This window comes from Leucopleurus acutus (assembly GCF_964270905.1).
Source record: "Leucopleurus acutus genome assembly, chromosome: 11".
NCBI lineage: Eukaryota > Metazoa > Chordata > Mammalia > Artiodactyla > Delphinidae > Leucopleurus > Leucopleurus acutus.
This window is the reverse complement of record NC_139152.1, coordinates 90,578,430-90,600,207: the sequence shown is the minus strand read 5'-3', so window position 1 is coordinate 90,600,207 and position 21,778 is coordinate 90,578,430. Positions and strand designations below refer to the sequence as shown.

General features: G+C 48.2%; 1 protein-coding gene across 1 annotated transcript in view; it reads left to right on the top strand.

Annotated features, from left to right (window-relative positions):
* Positions 1 to 307: 307 nt before the first annotated feature.
* LARGE1 (LARGE xylosyl- and glucuronyltransferase 1) overlaps positions 308 to 21,778 on the top strand; it is a gene marked incomplete at its 3' end in the record, with an annotated part of 588,892 nt that continues 567,421 nt past the window's right edge. Inside the window, exon 1 of the mRNA XM_082850531.1 lies at positions 308 to 451. The remainder of the gene's footprint in view (positions 452 to 21,778) is intronic.

The following is a 21,778-nucleotide window of genomic DNA, read 5'->3' as shown; positions in this document are numbered from 1 at the left end:
GGCCGCGGTCGCCTAGCCGGGCTGGGAGCGGGCAGGCCCTGCCCTGAAGGGGCGAAGCGGCGGGGAGCGCGGGAGGTGGAGCCGGCCCCGGCGGCCGCCCGGCGTCTCTCCCAGCGCCCCCTCCCCGGGCTCAGACCGAGGCGAACCCAGGCCCCTGCCCATGCGGGGCGCCCCCGGCTCCATAGAGTCCCCGGGGCAGGGAGCAGCTCCAGGCAGCAGCGCCGGAGGGAGACGAAGACGGGACTGTGCTCAGCTCCGGCGGCCCGGACCTTCCCCGTCGCGTTTGGAGGCGGGGGCCGCCCCGAAGTCTGCGCTTGTCACCGCCGCTTGGACTAGGGCAGCGCCTGCTGGGACCCCGACCCGGAACACCCTGCGCCTCGTAGGTGGCAGCGCCGCGGCGCCACCCACCTCCTCCGCGGTCTCCCTCTGCCTGGTGGCAGTCACGGCCAAGGTAGGAGCCCCGGGGGTGCGAGAGAGCCGCCGCGGGGGCGCCCTGGTGAGCGGTGTCGGTCAAGTTCTCCGAACCTGTGGCTGGTACCCCCTGTACTCGGAATGCTGGCGAAGCGGGAGGGAGTGAGGGCACAGCTTCTGCCGCCTGGGCCCGGAGCCCTGGAGAGGCTGGAGGTAGAAGTCGCCGAGTTTCTGATGTCCCCCAGGACCCGTCCCAGGGCCTGCCCTGCTCCTTAGGCTCACGGGCTGCCGAGAGCGAGGAGGAGTTTCCCGTTAACACCAGGAGGCGATGTCGACCTCCCTCCCCCGCAGCTTGCTGGCTGTGAGCACGTGTGCTTTGGGGGAATCTGCTGTGTTTAGAGCTGTCCTTTGGGCAGTCCCCACCTGCCTTTCCTGGCGTGATGCTGTGAAGAACTTTTCTTTGCTCCTTGTCGCAGAGTCGAGGCCGATTTGGGGTGAGAGCCACAGCTTGCGAGTCCGTCTATTGGACAGAGCAGTTGGGTGGCAGCGATAGCAGTAGAGAGGAAACCCAACCAGTGCCAGTCCTACTGGACAAAGCTGCTTGTGATGAGTGGTCACTGGGTAGCGATCCAGACAGTCTTGTGAAAGTCATTGTTTCTGAAGGGTGGAGTGACTGACTCCAAAGTTTGCGCATCCTTAAGTTATTTTGCTCAGTGCCTTATTACTGTCTTTAAAATTTTACTCTTAAGGAACCTCAGTCCTGCAAGCCTACCCTTGCCCGTTTGAAATTTATTAAAACGGTGAGCTTTCCCTGGAACGATCTGATTTTAAATGGGTCACTTAGGAGGGAACAGATTGTCTCTCCTGCACTGAACCATCCCCCCGGGTGACCCTGTTTAATGGGGATGGATTTTTTCGTCCCTGAGCTGATGTACCTCGGTTGAGCAGGTTTTTGCTGAATTCTGAATCTGTGAATTTTGTCACTCAGTCCATTAAAATGATCTCCCAAGGGAGCAAAATAGCAACTTACACTTCGCGTGAATGTCACAGGAAGTTTTACAGGGTCTTATGTAAGTGCCGCAAGAGAGGGCTCAGGCTTCTGCTTCCTTCATGGGCTGGGGGTGGGGATGGGGAAGGGGTGGCAGGTGGACGTTCCCCTTCCCTAAATGCAGGTGCCATCCCTCTCTGGCACTGGTGGAAATCCAAAGTGCTTATTCACTCCCTGCCAGTATGCAGTCACTTCAGGTTAATTTTCCTCCTTGCCTCTCCTGCCTTACCACCTCAGGAGTCAGCTTTGGTAGACTTAAGATAAGGGAAGGTTCTAAATTAGGAAAGGAACACGTGGAGGTTTCTCTTCTCATGTCTCACAAAAGGGTGACATGAATGAATTACTCACGGGCATGGTGGGTCCCCACTGGGGATTTAAAAAAAAAAAACTGGCTTGAAGGTTTCACACATCTCTTAGTGTACCTTTATTTTTCAGGAGTACACTTTAGTGAAAATTGCTTGAGGGAACACACATTTATCGAGCCTGGCCCTGTTAATTCCAAACTGGGAAGAGAACTACTTGGAACAAAGAGGCAAAATCGTTAAGATTTAGATCTTAGTGGGTTTTCGAGAATGGCTGGGAAAGGAAACCAGTCTCCCTAGTGGTATAGAGAGGTTTTTAAAGAAAAGATGGTATTGCTCTGGAGTGGGTGGAAGGTGCTGACAGGTATAGGCCCTCTGGCGTCACTGGATGAAGTGTGCTAGGTTGGGGGTTAACTTTTTGGCGTGAGATAATGCAGATTCCTTTGCCTTTTAAAACATAACTAGAAGGGCCTTGGGAATGAAATGAAAGGTTTTTCCATCTCATCGTAGGTCCCAGGAGTGCTTCCACCTCTTGGGAAGGAGGTGAAGGTTTCCTGTGGTTCTGGGTTCCTGAGCTGTGCTTGAAAGTTGATGCAGGAGTGTCTCTATCCTTCAGCCACCTACAGTGGCAGGACACTAGGGGGGACTAGTTTTCTATTCCACCACTGAAGAACCTATGTTACAAAAGGCTGTGGTTTGTCTTGAAGGCTCAGGAACCCAGGAACTTTTTGCTACCCAATGCATGCTTGCACTAATGAGGGGATTCCGAACGCTTAAGCGATGGGCCTGCTTACATCTAAAGTGTCATTTGGGCAGCTCAGAACAGGTTAACTGCAGAGTATTATGTGACACTGAGCAGACTCAGCGATAGTCTCTAAGTAAGTGAGGGCTATAAATTTTGGGGAGACAGAATCTCCTGCAAACTCCATCCTTTGGGTATTAGACCGTGCTAACTCTAAGTTCCCGGGGGTTTGTAATCAAAACTCCCCCCTTTGGTTTTTGGGTTGCACATCTGCCATCTTCATAAAATCATGCTGCCTCCATTCTAGATGGAGTCTAGAACTGACTCCATTAAACTTAAAATTTCTCACTGTTATCCCCTTAAAAGCACATACCTTGTATGTATACAGATGTAACATTTGGCAGTGTGGTTGCACTTTCATCTCAGATGCGCTCTCTGCACTTTCAACGGTATTAAATCATTAGTGTCTAGGTGTCTTCCAGCAGAAATTGAAGATAATTCTATTTCCGCTGAAGAACAAAGCCGCATGGCCCAGGCTTACCCACTGTGGCCAAGTCTTATCAAAGCTGACTCCAGAGGTGGGCAGACAGGAAAGGTTGGAGAAAGAGTCTAAGGAGAGACTACCCAACTCAGAATACTGGCACGAAGAGAGGCAGATGTCAACAAGATTTAGGACTTCCTGGATTCTTTTATATATATATATATATATTTTTTTTTTTTTTTTTTTTTTTTTTTGCGGTACGCGGGCCTCTCACCGCCGCGGACTCTCCCGTTGCGGAGCACAGGCTCCGGACACGCAGGCTCAGCGGCCATGGCTCATGAAGGCCCAGCCGCGCCGCGGCACGTGGGATCCTCCCGTAATGTGGGATCCTCCCGGAACGGGGCACGAACCCGTGCCCCCTGCATCGGCAGGCGGACTCTCAACCACTGCGCCACCAGGGAAGCCCAAGACTTCCTGGATTCTTAAAGACCCAGTGCAGCATATAGAGTTAGACTCAGCGTTTGGCTCTGTGCACCTGCATGCGTTATTACATTTCCTAGAACTCTGGAGTCTGGTAGACTGCATTTGTGATCCTTTACTCGTATGTACAGTGCATATTTAGGTAGTTTGAGGAGACCTTTTGCTGTGGCATAGGGAAGTGGTCAGCATAAAGCTTTATTTCAGCTATCGAAGGCTTTGTAGGTTGATTCTCATAGGTGCAGTATAGCCAAGGGGTTAGAGATTGGAACAGGAGAACACTATTAAATTTTCCATTGAGCATCAGCTAGTGAAAACTGGTCATGGGGAATTTATATACTATGATCTTAAGGCATGAATGAAGTCTTATGAATTTCAAGGTAGCCACATGGCAGAGGTGGAGGAAGAAAGTGACGCAGGATCCTGGCCTTCCTTAGGGTCCATGAATAAGGTGAAGGTGTCTTTGCAGCCAGAGATTCTCAGAGAGTGGGGAGCACATGGGGCCAGGGCTGTAAGACCCAGGGGACTGAGAACTCCAGGCACCCTGCCATTGACACCCCTTGGCGATACAGCCACCTCACGGGATCTGCTAGTGTCGATGAGGCTTTGCGGTTCTGCTCCAGAGTATTTGACATTGAGAGGTACTCAGGTCCTCTGTTCCTCCCACATTGACATTCGGAGAGACTTTTCTCCTTTTAACTTAGCAAGTAACAGCTGAATGTCTATTATGTGACAGATGCCATGCTCTGTGTAGAGGCTGCAGAGGGTCCACAATTAGTTTATAGTCTTTTGGGGGCAGGCAGATGTTGAACCATTGCTGTGAACTGCTCACGTACAGGTTTGTTCAAAGTAAAACCTTGAGTTTGCCAGGATAGTAGAACAGGAGGGAATCCCATGCAGAAAGAACAGCATGGAAACCTTAAAATATGTAGTGTGAATGGAGAACAGTCAGTAGTGTGGCTGGAAGAGGGGCTGTTCTGGAAGAGGAAAGCTTGGTGTTAGCAGGGAAATAATTTAATAGGATTCCTAGTTTCATGCTCTGTGTATTCACGCCCTGGCAAGAACGGTGGCTGGATAAGGTCCAAGAGTACCAGTTGATTATCCCACATTGTTATTACAAACAGAAAAGGACATTTTCTTTTTTGCCCTTTATCCTTCTACATATAGCATTTTGCCTGTTCTTTAAAAAACTATTAGCAACGCAAATAAAGAAAGGGTCCCTTATCAACCCGAAGTCTGCCCTCTTGTGTATGTGAATTACATCTGGGGCTTTCATTACGTGATTATGCAGCAGTGGGAGAAATGACAGTTACTTGACAAATGATAGAGTGGCAGAGGGACACAAATTTTTCCCTGTGAGAGTGTATTCTATTTTGTCATATTTACTTCTGGGTAAAGTTATGGCTGCAGTTAACATTTGAACAAGGTTCTTGTGTTTGAATCATCTCAGTTCTGGCCTCAACTTTCTTTGCTGTTGGAAAAGGAAGAGTTTTATAGTTTTGAGGATGGGTGTGGGCCTGCCTATGTGTGTGTTTTGTGGAATGAGGAAACTATGAAGTAAGGAAGAGATGCAACGATGTAATGGCCAGAGGATATTAGAGAGAATGGAAAACTGCAGTTGTTAGAGCGATCCCCAGGGTCAAATATATTTAGTTTTTTCTGAAACAGGAGCCAGGAGGGCAGTGGAGGTAGAAGAAGCCCCAGTGTGTGTGTGTGTGTGTGTGTGTGTGTGTGTGTGTATGTGTTTGTTTTGTCTCTCTCATCCTTCCCTGAGTTGAGTTGACTGGTAGGCAGGGTGGTATAAGTAAAATTTGGAGATCTGGGTTCTCATCTTGCATCATCCTCTGCTAATTTGCTGTGTGACCTTAGAATACGTCTTGACCTCTCTGGGCTTCAGGTGCTGTCTCCAAACTTCAGTGCATTTTTCGTCTTGTAACTAGGAATGTAGAGGCTCAGAGATAGGGCTTGCCTAAGTTAGTGGCAAAGCTCAGACTATTTAGGTTTTCTAGCTTTCCAGCTCTGAAATGGGAAGAGGCCTGACCAGTTCCAAGGTATACTCTACCTTGAAATATCAGACACTACAAGTACGCAGTGCTGAAGAGAAGAACCACAAAGTCTTTTCTGTGTTGGTTGTAGATTCCGTAGACTTGTAGACTGCATTAGAACTTCTCTGATACCTGAAGCCATTCATAAGCAGCTGGGCTTGCTTGCTAACTTCTTATGTATTATGGGAACCAGTGGGTTTGGGAATGTTACCTACTCTTTGAGAACTGCTTGCGATGATGTGCTTTGTGATAAAAAGCAGTGCTGAAAATTTTAATTGTTTCCAAATTAAGTCAATGAAAGCTGAGTTGAGCCTGTGGGATTCTGCAAAGCCTGGGCTCTAACAGGGAAAGGGGAATCTTCTCATTTTGCCAGGGAGGTTACCTCGTAGGGGGAGCTGGGGGGTGAGTGTGAAGGGAGGGATGTTGGGAAGAAAAACAGATTCAGAAAAGCAATTGTGTAAAAGTACGAGTCAGGAAAATTGCAAACTGACTTAATTTTATGCCATCAAATTTGTGTTGCTAGAGAGAAGCTTCCTCACCATTCTGGCACTGATGCTGTCCTGGGTGGAGAGGGCAGTGCTTATTGGAAAGAGGAGATTTGAAGTTAAGTACAATTATAAATGTAAGGTTTGTGACATTATTATTTCAACCTTGAAGGTAAGCATAGGAATGCCCTGTTTTAGGAGAATTGGGAGAATTTGGTTTTCACTCTTCAACTGTTTATTCCATAATTGAAGCTAAGTGTAAGAATGCCCTATTTTAGGAGAATTTGGCTTATAAATCTTATTTTAAAAGCAAATAATTTAAGAGAAGTAATTGGGGTACAAAAGGAGTTTTATTTTACAAAAAGGATTCATAGCAAGCATCTTTTTAATAGCTCGTCCCTTAATTGTATTTCAGGTTATTTGATTAACGCAATCATGGTGGTTGCTTTTGGGAGCCTTACCTGTTACAGAAAACCAAGGGTTTTTCAAATATAAACTGTTCCATGTTTTAATAAATAACTCAGCAGGTTCACCTGCCAAGGAGCCTAATATTGAACTGTCTTACAGAAAGAAGGACAGTAGTTACATAAACTTTGTGACCACTGACAGACCACATGGTGTTACTTTGCTCACTTACTTACTGGGGGCAGGTTTCTGGTTTAACCACTGTTCATCCTGGAGATTGCAGTCGTAAGTACCACCTGCATGAGTTCCTCAATCACCCTCACATTCTGCCTCTAAGGATATATCAGGAACAGAAGTGGTTTAAAAAGGAAATCAGGTAAGCGTTTCCAGGATTCTGAGTTTTCCTAGTTTCAGAGACATGGAATTAATTTTGTTCCGCCTAAGTATATGGTAGAGGCGATATGCATGAGATGTTTACAGGAAAAACCCTCGAAATTGTGCTCGCTCACGAAATATCTAGGGCTTTTGGTTTTTTTTGTTCCTTCATCGCTTGTGAAAGTTTCCAAAAAAGAATTGGTTCTAGGAATGAAAGAAAATGTAAGGCGTTTAAGGCTCCAGAGGTAATTTTGGGTAACCTGGAGTGGTAGATAATCACAGACTGGGGCTAGAATGGGAAGTGCAGCCTCACCCATGATTTTAGCCTCTTTCGTCGCATTATGGGGCTGCGCTTTGGACGCAGCAAACGCACATGGAGATGGAGCCCTGGCTACTGGGCGAGGCTTGCTCTTAACAGAGTCCTTTTTTGACATACCCAGGCCAATCGGGAAGAAAGGACTTCTGATCTTTCCAGCTCTCACGGTAGCATTAGAACTTAGGGGAATTTACAGCAGAACACAGGCATGCGGGGATTTCATTCTTCCTCGTTTTTTTTTTTTTTCTTTAAAATCAGTAGCGAATCCTGTGGACTCTTCAGTGTTATTAGAGACTGCCTTGATGCATTAAACACATGTTTGTTATTATTAAGGTTAACATTTTTGTGGCTGACTGGGAACCATCCCCTCCCCGCTTTTGTTTCCAGAACAGTTGCGTAGGTCCTTAATCTGCCAACACTGTTTGTGTACCAGCCTCCTCCACTGATGTCAGCTCTCATCTGAGAAGGGAATGGTATTTTGTGGTTGTCTGGGGAGCTAAGAGAGGCGCAACCCGAGTGATAGGCAGGAAGGGGCTTTTCTTGCTTCCAGGCATGGTGCCTGGTACCTAGTAGGTCTACACTGAATAAACAGTTGTGTCCACACAGAATGATTTGCGTTCTGAGTTGTGTTTCCAGCTCCGGGGTGGGGGTGTTGGGGAGGGAGAGGTGAGTGGATACCAGCAGACTCACAGCCTTGGACTCCTTCAGACCTCTCCCGAAAGCTGTTATTTTAAAAATGTGAAGGACGTTTCAGATCAGCGAAATGAATTCTCTTAGGGATTCATTGTTGTGGTGCAGACATTGATGGCTTTGTAAAAAGGCAAGGAAAGTACAATCCTGGAATGCGGCGTGTGTTTCCTTTCCTCTGAGTTTGTAGGGATTTTGACTCATCTGGCCTGGGAGGAGTGAACAGGCTCTAATGCTTGTTCGTGTGTGCATGTCAGGGCGCCTTGAAAAGCATCTTAAATACCTTAGGATGGATTGTGGGCTATGATCTTTCCGGCACCGGTGATGAATGTGCAGTGACTTAGATGTGGATCGGGCCAGGGCTCCCACGTTCAGAGGACGAAGTGGGCCCGAGAAAACAGGGGGGACTCGAGTGCTTTTCATCCAGTAGGAAGGACTCTCCTCCTCTCTGCCATCTTGGCATCTTCTCCCCCTTCTCTGTTGGTGCGAATCCTTCCCACCTGGGCTTTGAAAGTACTTACGGATGCCTCCTCCATAAGTGGAAGGCAGACCTGTGATGTTGAGACAGCTCGGGGGCTGCAGGAGACCCTTGAGCCCGCTCGACCTTCATTTCACAGCTCTGGAAACTAAGGCTGGGGAGGTCAAATTATCCAGAGGGGAGGCAGATCCAGAGCCCCTGCTTCCTGACCACCTTATGTGGCCCAAGGCTCTGCTCTGCCTTCTCACACCCCCTGCTTTCTGGTTGTCTGTCCTCTGCTCCCTGCCCTTCAGCATACTCGCCTTCAGTCTTCTCCTCACACGCGTTCTTCGTGCTCTGCTTTTGTGCCAGGTGCTCTTCTGTTTGACCATTTTGTGTCCTTTCATCTTTATGGTAACCCTACGAGGTGGGTGGTCTTACTCTTCCATTTTCCAGGTATGGAAGCTGAGGCTTGCCCAGGTCACACAGCTGTGGAGCGTGGAGCCAGGACTTGACTCACAGCTCTTCTGCCTCCTGTGTCTGCTGTCTCTGTGCTGACCTGGCCTCTAGTCAGAATCTCTGCTTCCTGCCTACAGGCCCCATACACTCTTGTCTCCTTGATGGTATTGGTTAACATCTACTAAGCCAGCATTCACTCATCCGCCAGCATTCGTGAAACTCCTGCCCTGAGAGGTGTCGGCTTGACATCAGGAACAGGGAGGTGAGGAAATCACCTGCCTGCGTCATCTAGTAGCCTCGTCTTGGTGAGGGAGGTAAATACTAATAAAAACATGGACAGGGCAGTGGGCACTGTGTCTTGGTAGCATTACGCTTGAGGGAGTCAAAGAAGGAGAAAGTATTAGATTGGGTCTTAGTGAATAGGAACTGGAAGGATAGAGTGACAGGGAGCATCACCTAAAACACCCCAAAGGCCATGCCTGTTCCATTCTACTTGGCATTGTCAATATCTGTATACTTTCCCTATTCTTTTCCTTATGTGTAAGTGCCTTAAAAAGCACTGGGACTGGGTTGCACCCATCCGGCTACACTTCTAGCACTTAGGAATCCTTCAATAAACATTTATTCAATTAAATTGAAAGCCTTCTGTCCTTGGCCTCAAGCAACATAGTTAGAGACATTGGGGAAAAAAAAACATGTGTGAGAAGTTAAACAACGATAGAAGATTCAAGTGAACAGTTCAGAGCGACAATAGGAATGATTGGCAGTGCAGTGAATGGTTGTGGATTATTGGAACCCAAAGTTGATGGGACATCGGAGGCGGGAGCTTACTTTAGCTGCTTAAAGGCAGTGGAGGTAGGATTTGCCTTGGGTCCTTGGACCCAGGATGATTAAGATTTGAATGGAAGAGTTAAAGGGAGGTAGAGCAGCCAGCTAGGTTGATGAATGCACAAATATGAATTTTGGGATTATAAAGTAAGTCGGCTTGGGTTTCCATTAGCGAGGAGCTAGAGATGAAGTTGGCAAGGTGGATTGGGGCTGTGGACTTTTGGAAGGCAGGACGACTTTCGATCGGGAGGATGGTGTATGCAAAGCTCTGTTTGAGGAAGATGAACCTAGTGGCAGTATCGGGGCCAGATTGGCGTGGGGAGAGATGGTAGCAGGGAGGTCGCTGAACAGGCTTTTGTACTAGTTCGGATATGAAGTTCTAAAGGCCACTGAGCTAGAACTGGTACAGGCGGATGGACACAGAGGGAAGCTTTGGGATTTCCTCTGATCCCAGTCATTGGGACTGAAGTGCGAGATGGTTTTCATTGCCCACTGGGAAGCGTCACTGGGATAAAGTCTGCTTGTGACAGTAGCAGTAGTTCTTAGAATGGCACTTCCTCCCTTGGCTGGGCTGGGCGTGGGGCTGGGGCTGGGCTGAAAATGTCGTCTCCGCAGCCTCTCTTATTGGGGGTTTGTTCAGATGAGCCCAGGGTGATAGAACAACCTTTTTACCTAGTCTAGGATGACACCCAATAAGGGGTAGAATGTAGAAAATTTTTCTTTTCCTCATGAGTGGTTCCTGAAGCAGCTGCGGAGGGCCGAGAGCGAAATTATTGGAACTCTGACATATGGGCTCCGGATCCACCTTAAAAGTGAAGCTGGGCCGTGCTTCCGGTGACTGGTGGTGTGTCTCTGCCTGAGGAGGGCCTTGCTGAGAGATTACAGGACACACTTTTCAGAAACGTGGAGTAAGCCATTCTGGATAACAGAATTTTTCAAATAGGAGAGTCCAATTCCTTATAGGGAGTCTTTATTTGGAATCTTTAAAGAACAAGGGCTTTTCTAGGATGTTCTGTGTATTTACCCTCACTGGCTCACTCTCAGCCACTGGCAAGCATCCATCTTTCTTATCAGGACACACAAAGCTTGTTGTGAACTGGCCCCTGCCTCTCCCTGCAGCCGCATCTTCTCTTGCCAACCTCACCCACCACCCACCAGTCCCCAACTCATTATTTTCCTTCTTCACTGCTTACTTTTCCCCAAATCTGCCAAGCTGTGCACCTACCTCTCCTTCTGGCTGATAAGCTCTTTCCCTCTTTATTTGCTTGGGACGCTTCTGTTTTTCCTTCAAAACACAGTTCAGGCGGTCTTTCCTTCAAGCTTCTCCTGGTACTGGGCGCTGAACTGTATCTGTCCTTGGACTGGCTTCTCCTGCTGTGGTTTTCTGCACCGTGTTCCCCGAGCTTCCAGATGGCTGGCTTGCCCGGAGTGTGGGAGCCCTTCAGTAAAGATGGCATCTCATGGCTCTGGGGAATCTTCAGTGTTTTACCGTCTGCCTGGACCATGCTGTCTCTACCCGGTAAGTGGTGGGTGGTGGTGGTGGTGGTGATTTGGGATTGCACTGAACTTGCTATTCAGGTATAATGTAACCTTTTCTAGTTGAACCTTTAGTGTTATGCTGTACTGCAGGGGTATTCCTGAATCTAAAGAATGCATGCCCTTTTGCTGATGATCAGGTGGTGGTGGGCCATCGCTGGGGCCCATTGATGCCTTCAAGGAATGTGGTGCAGGTGGTGGAGGGGGGGGGGAGGAGAAGGAGGAGGGGGAGGGGGAGGAGGAAGAGGTGGTGGAGGAGGAGGAGGTGGTGGAGAAAGAGGAGGGGGAAGGGAGGAGGGGGAGGGGAGGAGGGGGAGGGGGAGGGGGAGGGGGGAGGGGGAGGGGAGGAGGCAGTGGAGGAGGTGGGGGAGGAGGAGGAGGGGAGGAGGGAGAGGGGAGGGGAGGAGGTGGTGGAGGAGGAGGAAGTGGTGGAGGAAGAGGAGGGGGAGGAGGAGGAGGGGAGGGGAGGAGGGGGAGGGGAGGAGTTGGAGGGGAGGAGGGGAGGAGGAGGAGGTGGTGGAGGGGGAGGAGGAGGAGGTGGTGGAGGGGGAGGAGGAGGGAGGTGGGGGAGTAGGAGGAGGAGGAGGTGCCTTTGCTGCCTTTTCTGCTGTTTCCTTGTTGCGTTTCTCTGCTTTTTCCATTTTCTCAGATCTTCAGCCTCCTCGTTCCTCTCCTCTTAGGCATTTTTTTTTTTTTTTACAAATTTATTTTATTTATTTAGCTGTGTTGGGTCTTTGTTGCTGCGTGTGGGCTTTCTCTAGTTGCAGCGAGCGGGTGCTCCTCTTCGTTGCGGTGCGCGGGCTTCTCATTGCGGTGGCTTCTCTTGTTGCAGAGCACGGGCTCTAGGCGCGTGGGCTTTGGTAGTTTTGGCTCGTGGGCTCTAGAGCGCAGGCTCAGTAGTTGTGGTGCAGCACAGCCTTAGTTGCTCCGCGGCATGTGGGATCTTCCCGGACCAGGGCTCGAACCCGTGTCCCCTGCATTGGCAGGCAGATTCTTTTTTTTTTTAGATGCTGGGGGTAGGCATTAATTAATTAATTAATTAATTTTTGGCTGTGTTGGGTCTTCGTTTCCGTGCGAGAGCTTTCTCTAGTTGTGGCAAGCGGGGGCCACTCTTCATCGCGGTGCGCGGGCCTCTCACTATGGCGGCCTCTCTTGTTGCGGAGCACAGGCTCCAGATGCGCAGGCTCAGTAGTTGTGGCTCACGGGCCTAGTTGCTCCGTGGCATGTGGGATCCTCCCAGACCAGGGCTTGAACCCGTGTCCCCTGCATTAGCAGGCGGATGGATTCTCAATCACTGTGCCACCAGGGAAGCCCTCCTCTTAGGCTTTTTAAACCCTGATGGAATCATCGTCAGACAATCTAAAACATATCCTTTTTTCAAGTGTTTGATTGAAGGCCTTATCCTCAAGTGTTTTCTGGTCGCAGTGTTGGTCCCTAGATGCTGATGGAGCCTTTGACTGTGGTGTCTGTTTACTGGGCTTAATACCACTCCACATTCCTAGAGAACCCATTGCAGAATCGCAATTATTATTGATTGAGACATTATCAAACAGTGATGGGGAGTGGCTAGGGAGGACTGGATGAATTTGTGCAGAAGCTCAGCATCAGCACCCAAAGACTGCTGGATAAGCACGTGTTTATGTTGGATATTTGTTATTGCCTCCGGTATTTGTGAGGTCCATTTGGGTTTTTATGACACTGCCCTTGTAAGCCAGGCATTGGTGCTGCATGAGTAGATTTGCTTCGTGAATCACGGAGGAGTGATAGATGAACCCTGGGCTTATCAGATGGTTCTTGTGATCCAGTGCTGTGCCTTATGAGCCTGCGCTTGGCACGGGCACTGGTTACATGGTTCAGGAAGCCCTTCGCTTTTCCTGTGGTGGACTGACCTAATGCACACCAAAGGATGCTTTCTCTGGCTCGTACTTTTTGACATTTTCCTTTTCGTTCTGCTCGGGTTTATCCATAACTCCTGTTGATGCAGCATTTTTGAGCTCATTAAATCTGTTAATGTGTGTGTAATGCTTGGGACAGGAGCTGGTACACAGAAAGCACTCCGTACGTATTAGCTGTTGTAATTGATGTTTGTATTTAGAGCCTCTCCACTGTTTCTCTCTCTCCCCCTTCTGGAGGTTGTGCTTGTTGGTAAAGTAAGAAAATGGCTCCCGGGGCTGAGGAGGGGGAACACCGACTTTCTCTGTTCAGCCCTGTCCAGAGGTCTCAGAACGTTCACAGAAGCCCAGAAGGTGAAGGCAAACACTTGCCCACTGATCACCCAAGGCCATTTTTCAGGAGCTTTTGGTCCACCTTGCTGTCTACTCTCACTGGGATTTGGGCTCCGACTGGTAGGGTGGATGAGAGCCAGTGAAGGGTATAGGAAAGGACTCTTGGCCAGTTGTGACGAGCAGTATTTAAAATAACAGTAACAATAGTAATGGGTGGTCACAAAGATAGCTCCCATTTATCAGTTGTTTCTTATGTGCTTCTGAGAAGTGCTTGACATGCATGGTGCTTTTTTTTTTTTTTTTTTTGCGGTACGCGGGCCTCTCACTGCTGTGGCCTCTCCCGTTGTGGAGCACAGGCTCCGGACGCGCAGGCGCAGTGGCCATGGCTCACGGGCCCAGCCGCTCTGCGGCGTGTGGGATCTTCCCGGACCGCAGCACGAACCCGTGTCCCCTGCATCGGCAGGCGGACTCTCAACCACTGCGCCACCAGGGAAGCCCCCTACCATGGTGCTTTTTGATCCTACAGCACTCTGAGCTGCAGTTTCATTTTATGGGTGAGGAAACTGAGGTGCACGGAGGTTATTTGCCCACGTGATAAAGCCAGAGACGGGAACTCAGTTCTATCTCCAGAATAATTTCCTCTTCATCTCTGACCCATGATCTGCTAGCCCAGGTGTCTCAGCACTGGAATATATATAACCCTGGTGATACCGAAGCCTTTCGTGGAGTATCGCAAGTGTGGATAGTTTTAAGGGAATCAATTTCCAGATTTTCGACCTCATATATGGACCCTTTCTTGAAACTGATTGGACTGAGACCACCCCTTTTCACAGTCATTTGTCCCTGTTTTATAAAAGGCACGTCTCTTGCCCAACACTAATCTTGCTCGCGTGCGTTGCTCTGAGTATAAAAACCTTAAGGGGCACTGAACAAAGGAACTATGAAATTGGTGTGTGGGAACCTTCTAATCAAGGCACTTTTACAAGGCTGCCCCTTTCCACGTTCTTTTTTACTTGTTTAAACTTGCTGCTAGAAACAGGGCATGTGGCGCCCCTTTCTTATGCTAAGGAATGATATAAAATTTTCAGATCTTAAGAAATAACTTGCTTTTAACTTTTAAAAATGAATGATGGGTATCAGATTGTTAGATTCTGTTTAAAAAATATGATGTGGAAGTCTTTTTTTAAAATGCTCGTGTTTACAATATGTTGGAAATTCTATTCTTAGAAGGTATTCAGTTTATGATGAAAACTTTAGACGTCAGCCTAAAAATAGGCAAGCTTTTCAAATTTCAGAATTAAAAAAAGCTTGAAGCTAATTGTACTATACTTCCCCCTAAGATACTGAAGTTCAGAGTGGAAATTCTGAAGTTGTTTTCTGCCACAGACCCTTCTGCACCAAAATATTATTTTTTCATAGAATTTCAGGGGCATCAGTGTCTCCTAAGGCTCCATCATTGCACTCCTGATAAAGCACCCTTGAAATGGTAGGGAATTGCAGTAAAATGTAAACATAGTTTCAATTTTGATGAAACTTTTATATATGTAATTAGACGTGTGATCTTGTATACCAGAGTGCCTTAGTGGCTCAGCAAGGACTGTTTCAGACATAACTGATAGAAACCCAATTAACACTGACATTAAAAAAAAAGAAATGGACTTTATTTGCTTCAGTAACTGGGAAAAAAAAAAAGGGCAGCTTCAGGTAGTGCTGGATCCAGGTCCTCAAATGTCATCCTGAAGTCCTTGCTTTGTCTCTTGGCTCTGCTCTCTTCTGTGCTGGCATCGTTCTCAGGCAGAGTGTCCCTGTCAGGTGGCAGGGATGGTCCTCAGGAGCCCCAGGCTTACATCCTACCCATCTCACCGTGACAGCTGAAGGAGAGAATTTTTTTCCCAGTAGATCTGGTGAAAGTCCTGGTCATGATCTGGTTGGAAGGGCCAAGGTCACATCCTTGAACCTGGTCAGGGGAGGTGGGGTCCATCCTATTGGAATCGCTTAGGGAGAGGAGAAGGGGACTTCCTGAAGAGAAGCTGGGCAAACAGAAAATCCCAACATGTTCTGTAGGAAGAGTAACCTGAAGACCTTGAAGATCGAATGGACTACCGGTGTCTTCTCTAAAAGCCTTTCACTCTCCTGGGTATGCTTCTTCCCTTCCATGCACCACCAGCCAACACTCTTACCTTTATGATACCCATCTGCCCATTGACAAAATGACATTAGTGATACCGTCTGTTGCCTGCTTTGGTAATTTCAAGACTCTTAAGGCAGTGCCCCAAATCCCTGGCTTAATGTATTTTGTGATTTCTTTTTTTAAAAAAGCCATTAGTTATGCGATTAAGAAAAAGAAATTAAAAATTAGGGAACTCCATCTGTGTTAGTTTGCTAGGGCTGCCGTAGCAAAGTACTAGGGACTGGGTGGCTTAAACAAGAGAAATTTATTTTCTCACAGTTCAAGAGGCTAGAAGTCCCAGATGAAATTGTTGGCAGCGTTGTTTGTCCTGAGGCCTCTCTCCTTGGTTTGCAGATGGCCATCTTCTCCCTGTGTCTTCACGTGGTCTTTCCTCTGTACGTATCTGTGTCCTAATCTCCTCTTCTTACACCAGTCATGCTGGATTAGGGCCCACCTTCACGACCTCATTCAACCGTAATCATCTCTTAAAAGACCCTTTCTCCAAATACAGTCACATTCCGAGGTCCTGGGGGTTAAGGCTTCAGCATATGAATTTGGCGGGGGGGTGTGGTTCACTCTATAACACATCTGTTATTTTAACTCTGTGAATGGGTTATATTTTGCAAAATAATATTAATACCCATACCGTGTTTAAAACCCAAGTTAGTAACAGGTTCACCTGTGCAAATGCAAGCTCAGCGGTTTCGGGGATGGTAAGTTTGTTGCCGTTTGCTGTTTGGGTATACTTTTGCCTTCAATAGGAGTGGAGAGAAGACAGTGTACAGGTGAGCACTGGTGGTTTGAGTTTGTCAAAGGTGCCTGGGATCGGAGAGTGGGAATCTGGACCTTTCTGGTCCTTAAGCTCAGTGCTGCCTCTGTTATTGCAGTAACAACTTTCCTGAAATCCCCGAAGGGTGCACTCTGGTTGTGAAATGAATTTTAGGGCTCTTGGGGGAGTGTGGGGTAGGCGGCTGCCGAAGGCAGGATTCTTCCTGTTTCCACTGGAGCAGTGGTTGATGTGGCTGGGAGCTCTGCCGGGCTCTCCTTGTGCCAGGGCTGGTGTGAGTGAGAGAGAATCTTGTCACCCTACCTTTTGTGTCTTAGGGAACAAAGTTTGCAAGCGAGGGGGTTAATGAGTCACTTTGATCCAAGTCACTAAAGGGCCACTGTTGCATCAGAAATTGCTTTCCATTCACACCCAAGGCTCATCCTTCTTAAGTGCCTCAGATGACAAACCTGTCCGTTATTCTCCTCTGCTAAGCAGTTGTCACTGTTCTCTTCCCGGCGTTAATTATTGTTTTAATACGGCTTGCGTGTTCATTGTCTGGTCTGTCGATGTTTGTAATGGAATATCACAGTGGAAAGGAAGTGGGGAATAGGTAGCAAATGGTAGTGTTTTCATGTCAAAACCCCAAAAATCTCCCACCTGAATTTTGCTTACCTACAATCCAGAAATTCCAAAACTTAAAGAGTTTGGAAAGCAAGCTGTTACAGGACATGGTTGAAGTGCACGTGTGTTACCTGGGAGGACGATGAGCTTTTGAAAAATCCATCCACATAATATCACTCCTTCATAGGCCAGTGTGGGTGGTGGTAACTGATTTGGAGATTGTCTTTACTGAAAGCAAATGCCAGTCTTGGAGAGTGTAGGACCCAGGAGCAAGAAGTTCTGACCAAGCAAAATGTTTGCTAGCTCATCTTGGATGAGGCGCTTACCTACTCCGTACTGGCTACGTATGGCGGCTGTAACAAAGCACCACAAACTGGGGCACTTAAAACAACAAGTGGGATGTTGTACAGTCCTGGAGGCTAGAAGTCTAAAGTCAAGCTGTCTCAGGTGTCAGCAGGGCCACGGTCTCTCTTTTGCCTCTGGGGGAGAATCTCTTGCCTCTTCTGACTTCTGGTGTTTGCTGACAGCCCTTGACGATCCTTGGCTCAGAGATGCGTCACTTCAGTCACGTGGCCGTCTTCTCCCTGTGTGTCTTCACATCGTCTTCCCTCTGTGTGCGTCCCTGTGTCCAAATTTCCCCCTTTTATAAGGACACCAGTCGTATGGGGTTAGGGCTCAGTCCAGTGACCTCATTTTAACTTGAATCCTCTGTAAAGACTCTATTTCCAAATATGGTCACCTTCTGAGGTCCTGGAGATTAGAACTTCAGCATAGCTTTCTTGGGGAACACAATTCAACTCATTACTCTCCTAGCTTTATTTTTCCTCCTCCAGAAAACAAGGTCCATCTTCAACCTAAGGTTCAAACACAATCATAAGAGAAAGCACCCTAGAAAATATATCCCCCGGGTGATGGCAGAATGCCCCACGGGATGTTACATGTCTCTTATTCCCGCTACATGGTGTCTTGGGAGCATTTGGATCTAATACATGACATGTTCTATGCAGTTTTTCTTTCTCTTTTGGCTGTGCTGCGTGGCATGTGGGATCTTAGTTCCCCAACCAGGGATTGAACCCACGCCCCTTGCATTGGAAGCGTGGAGTCTTAACCGCTGGACCGCCAGGGAAGCCCCCCGTGCAGTTTTTCAGTTGGAAGTCCTTTGGGGTGGTGTGACCTGGGCTGTGTGTTCGGTGGAAACTTGGAACAACTTGCAAGTTGGCAAGATTTGCAGGGGAAGTTCCCCCCAGAGGGTGGAGCTGTGGCCCCTTAGAGTGGCCTGTGGCTGCATTGTCCTGGCTTGCTGGCCACTCACTGCCGCTCCACAGTACAATTTGGATGTGAATCCTGAGATATCTGTCCCAACTCCTGAATCTTTCATGGAGAGCATGGGAATGTGTAGTAGTTTTATTGGTTTCTTTTCATGAGTTGTATTTTGATATTCAGAAGAGGTTCACTGGGGCAGAGGCTAAGAATGTTTTCAGAATATGCTTCTCTTTTGCCGGCTCCTAATAACTTGCAGTGGTCAGTAAAAAAAGCGACACAACAAACAGACCCAAAACAGCTCTCAAAACCCTCACGCTGACATTTAAAGGACTTGGCATCTTTAACTGCCTTTTACATACAGCACAGTTACGTGTTGCTGTCAGAGTATATGTACGTATAGATGTTTTCTTTGAGATGCTCAAAGCTCTGCAGAAGTCTCACTTTGTTGGCTAGCTCTTAGCTCTCTCCCCATCAACTGGTTCAGAGTTTTTAGGGGCTGCAGGTCATGGATGCCACTTGCCTCTGTTTCAGTCCTTTGTTCACTCCTTCAGTGAACATGCAGTTGTCAGTCATCTGCTGTGTGCCAGGCACTGTGCTGGGCTCTGCGGTGGGGAGGAGAGCAAGGGCCCTGCCTGCGTGGAGCTCTCACTCTGGGTGGCCTGGTTCATTGTGACTGGGTTCGCTTGTCTCCCAGATCTCCATCCTGTTTGCAGGCAGACCTGCCTCCTCTGCCACCTGCCCCTGGCATCCTGGGCTAAAAGCTACCATATATCTAACTCCATTTGGTATTTATTGGGTTGTTACACCAAATTTTGCAAAGCCAGAGAGGCATCACTTTGTTAGAAGGAAACCTCTTTATTCCACTCCCGAGAGGCCACTCGGCAGGCTTTGAGGTCCATAAAACCCAGCTCCAAATCTAACACAGGAGAGCTTGTAACCTTTTTTTTGCCTTTTCTGAACTTGACCCCTTTATAGAGTATTTTGAGAGTTGGGCTGCATCGGGTGGGTTTTATGTCTGTGCCTCTCGGATGGGCCATGAAGTTCTGGGATCAGTTTTGTTATATGGCAGCCTCGCGCAGTGCAGTGCTTGGAAGCCTTACGGCGCAAGAAGTGGTCTTTCCATGGCGGGATTTCAGTGTGGTAATTGACGTGGGGATGCCTGAAAGGACTATTGGTGTCTCCATGCCGCACGTGGGAGTCCACAGCCATCTTGCACAAGAGCTGAGGGGATTTGTTGCCCTGCTCACTTCTGATGGGGAAGAGTGCAGACGGGTCCCCTGTGGACATCTGGCCCAGCACATTCTGTCCTTGGGTTCCCATCCTTCCATCCACTTCCTGGTGGGTAACACTGGGAGAGGATTTGGTTACAGTATTCAGAATGCACTGTCCTGGAAGACAGCTTGAGGGTTGAGGGGCAGGAGGGAAGATTTCTACATGGATCGGGGGGAAGATGTCTCGGACAGTTGCATAATGGGTTGGTTTTTATTTTAAGATGAATCTTGTAATGATCTTGTTGAGAGAGAGGTGGAAAGAAAAGTATTGTTATCTGGCTTAAAGCTCCGCCCACTCCCTCTGCACCTTAGAGAAATGCAGAAACCTTCCGGCTCCAGAGAGGCATGTGGACCAACTGGTTTGTTTGGGCAGATGGGACAGTTCAGCCCAGGAGATCAAAGGACCTGCCCCAGGTCACACCAACTTAATGGTAAAACCCAGGCCCCCTGAGTTCCAACCTCTGACTGTCTCCCTCCAGCCCAGGCTGCCTGCCACATGATTCAGTGACTCTTTAAACATAACTAAGGCCGTTATTGGGCATGTGGGCCCCCAAAGAAACAGCACAGCCCTCCTGGTAATGGTCGGGTATCTTTTGAATTGTTGCAACTGTGACCACATTGATGCTGAAAGGAATGCCAGGCTGGGTCTTGCTTTTTAAGCGGGGTCTCATTGCTACGATTATCAAATGTATCTTTTAAAGGTGAATATAAAACAGCTACCCTCCCAAGCAAATCATAAAACAAATTATGCCCTTGCCACCCAGAACTACAGAGAAGCGGCAGGCTCTTCGTGGCACAGAGAGTAATGGCTGCAGTATTAAAACAATGATGGGAAAACCAGGAACCAAGAGCTGAAAGGCAGGGAAGAAAACAGTCCCGTAATCCCCCAGGGATAATGGGTCTCAGCGACAGGTCTGTGTGATTTATTGTGCTAATGTACTTATTTTTATTTGTCCCCTTCAACACGGAGTTTTGTCCCTGGAAAGATTTGATAATGGCTTGTTTGCGGTCACTTAGACTCCAAAATAAAGCGCCACATTTTGGCTGTCTGGAGATCCGGCGGCCTCATTGGCATTCCCCCTCCGATTTCACCTTCACTGGATGAGATGGGACGGATGGAGATAAGGCCTTCTTTGCTGCCCTTGCGTTTTCCCATCACACCACCATCGCAACTCCTACCCTAGAGACAGGGTGACTCCGTGGCTGTCCAGACCCAGCCTGCTTCCCTCTTTCATCTGGTGCTACTTTGGGACAGCAGGAAGGAACCCCTCATTCTGCCCATAATAATAGATCCCTGGGACTTTGTTTTCCCGAACCACCCGTGCGAGTTTAGCGGTTGCAGCTTTTGGGGTAAGCAAAAATAAGAGCGGAGGAGTAGATGTGGGAGGTTTTCCAAAAGAATGTGCTTGATTTAAAGGCTGAAGTGTGTTCGGGTCGTGGTGGCCAGCTGTTTTGCTGGAAGACTCCGGGGAACATATCAAAGGACTGGACGCCTGCCTGCAGAGCTGCCCCACACCTGCAGAGGTGTGGCCAGAGAACTCCAGAATGCAAAAGACTGTGGAGATGGCTGGAAAAAGCAGCTCCAAGTCTTTTCTGATCCCAAGTTTCCTCCCTTGAGGACCTCTGCTGGAATGCCGCTGGCAGCTCTGGTTGGCAGGGAAGGGGCTCTGGCATGTTGCATCCACACTCGGCCCTAGGGCGGTGCTTTGAGAGACTCTTGCTTTCCCTGCGAGCTTATCTAATTATAGAAAACTCAGACAATGGAACAGAAAAAGACTCCTTTCAAATGTAGAATGATAGCAAAAGTCAGAAGCAAACTAAGGATCGGTATTGGGGGTGGGCAGTGTCCCTGGTATCCTGTAGGTGGGGCACTGCAAACACTCTTATGTTTGCACATCCTAGTGAGGCAGTGGCATCACTGAAGGACCCGTGGTGCTGGTAGTGTTACATTGCTCTCAGGTACTTGGGCACCCTTTACTCTTCCTCTGCTCCTACAAGTCTTAAGAGGCTCTCAAGCCAACCTGACTCAGTATAGGTACACATGGGCCTCAACAGTGTCCGTAGTATCATGTGATCCAGGAATTCTGCTTCTGAGTATATACCCCAAAGAATCGAAAGTAGGGACTTGAATGGGTATTTGAACATCCAGGTTTACACTGGTGTTACTCACAATAGCCAAACGAAAGCAACCCAGATGCCCATCGATGGATGAACAGAAAAACACAGTGCGGTTATATCCATACAATGAATGTCACTTGGCCTTAAAAACGAGGATTTTCTGACACGTGAGCCATCATGGATGACCCTTGAAGACATCACGCCAAGTGAAATAAGCCTGTCACAAAGGACAGATAATTATGATTCCACTCATATAAGGTACCTAGAGTAGTCAGATTCCTAGAGAC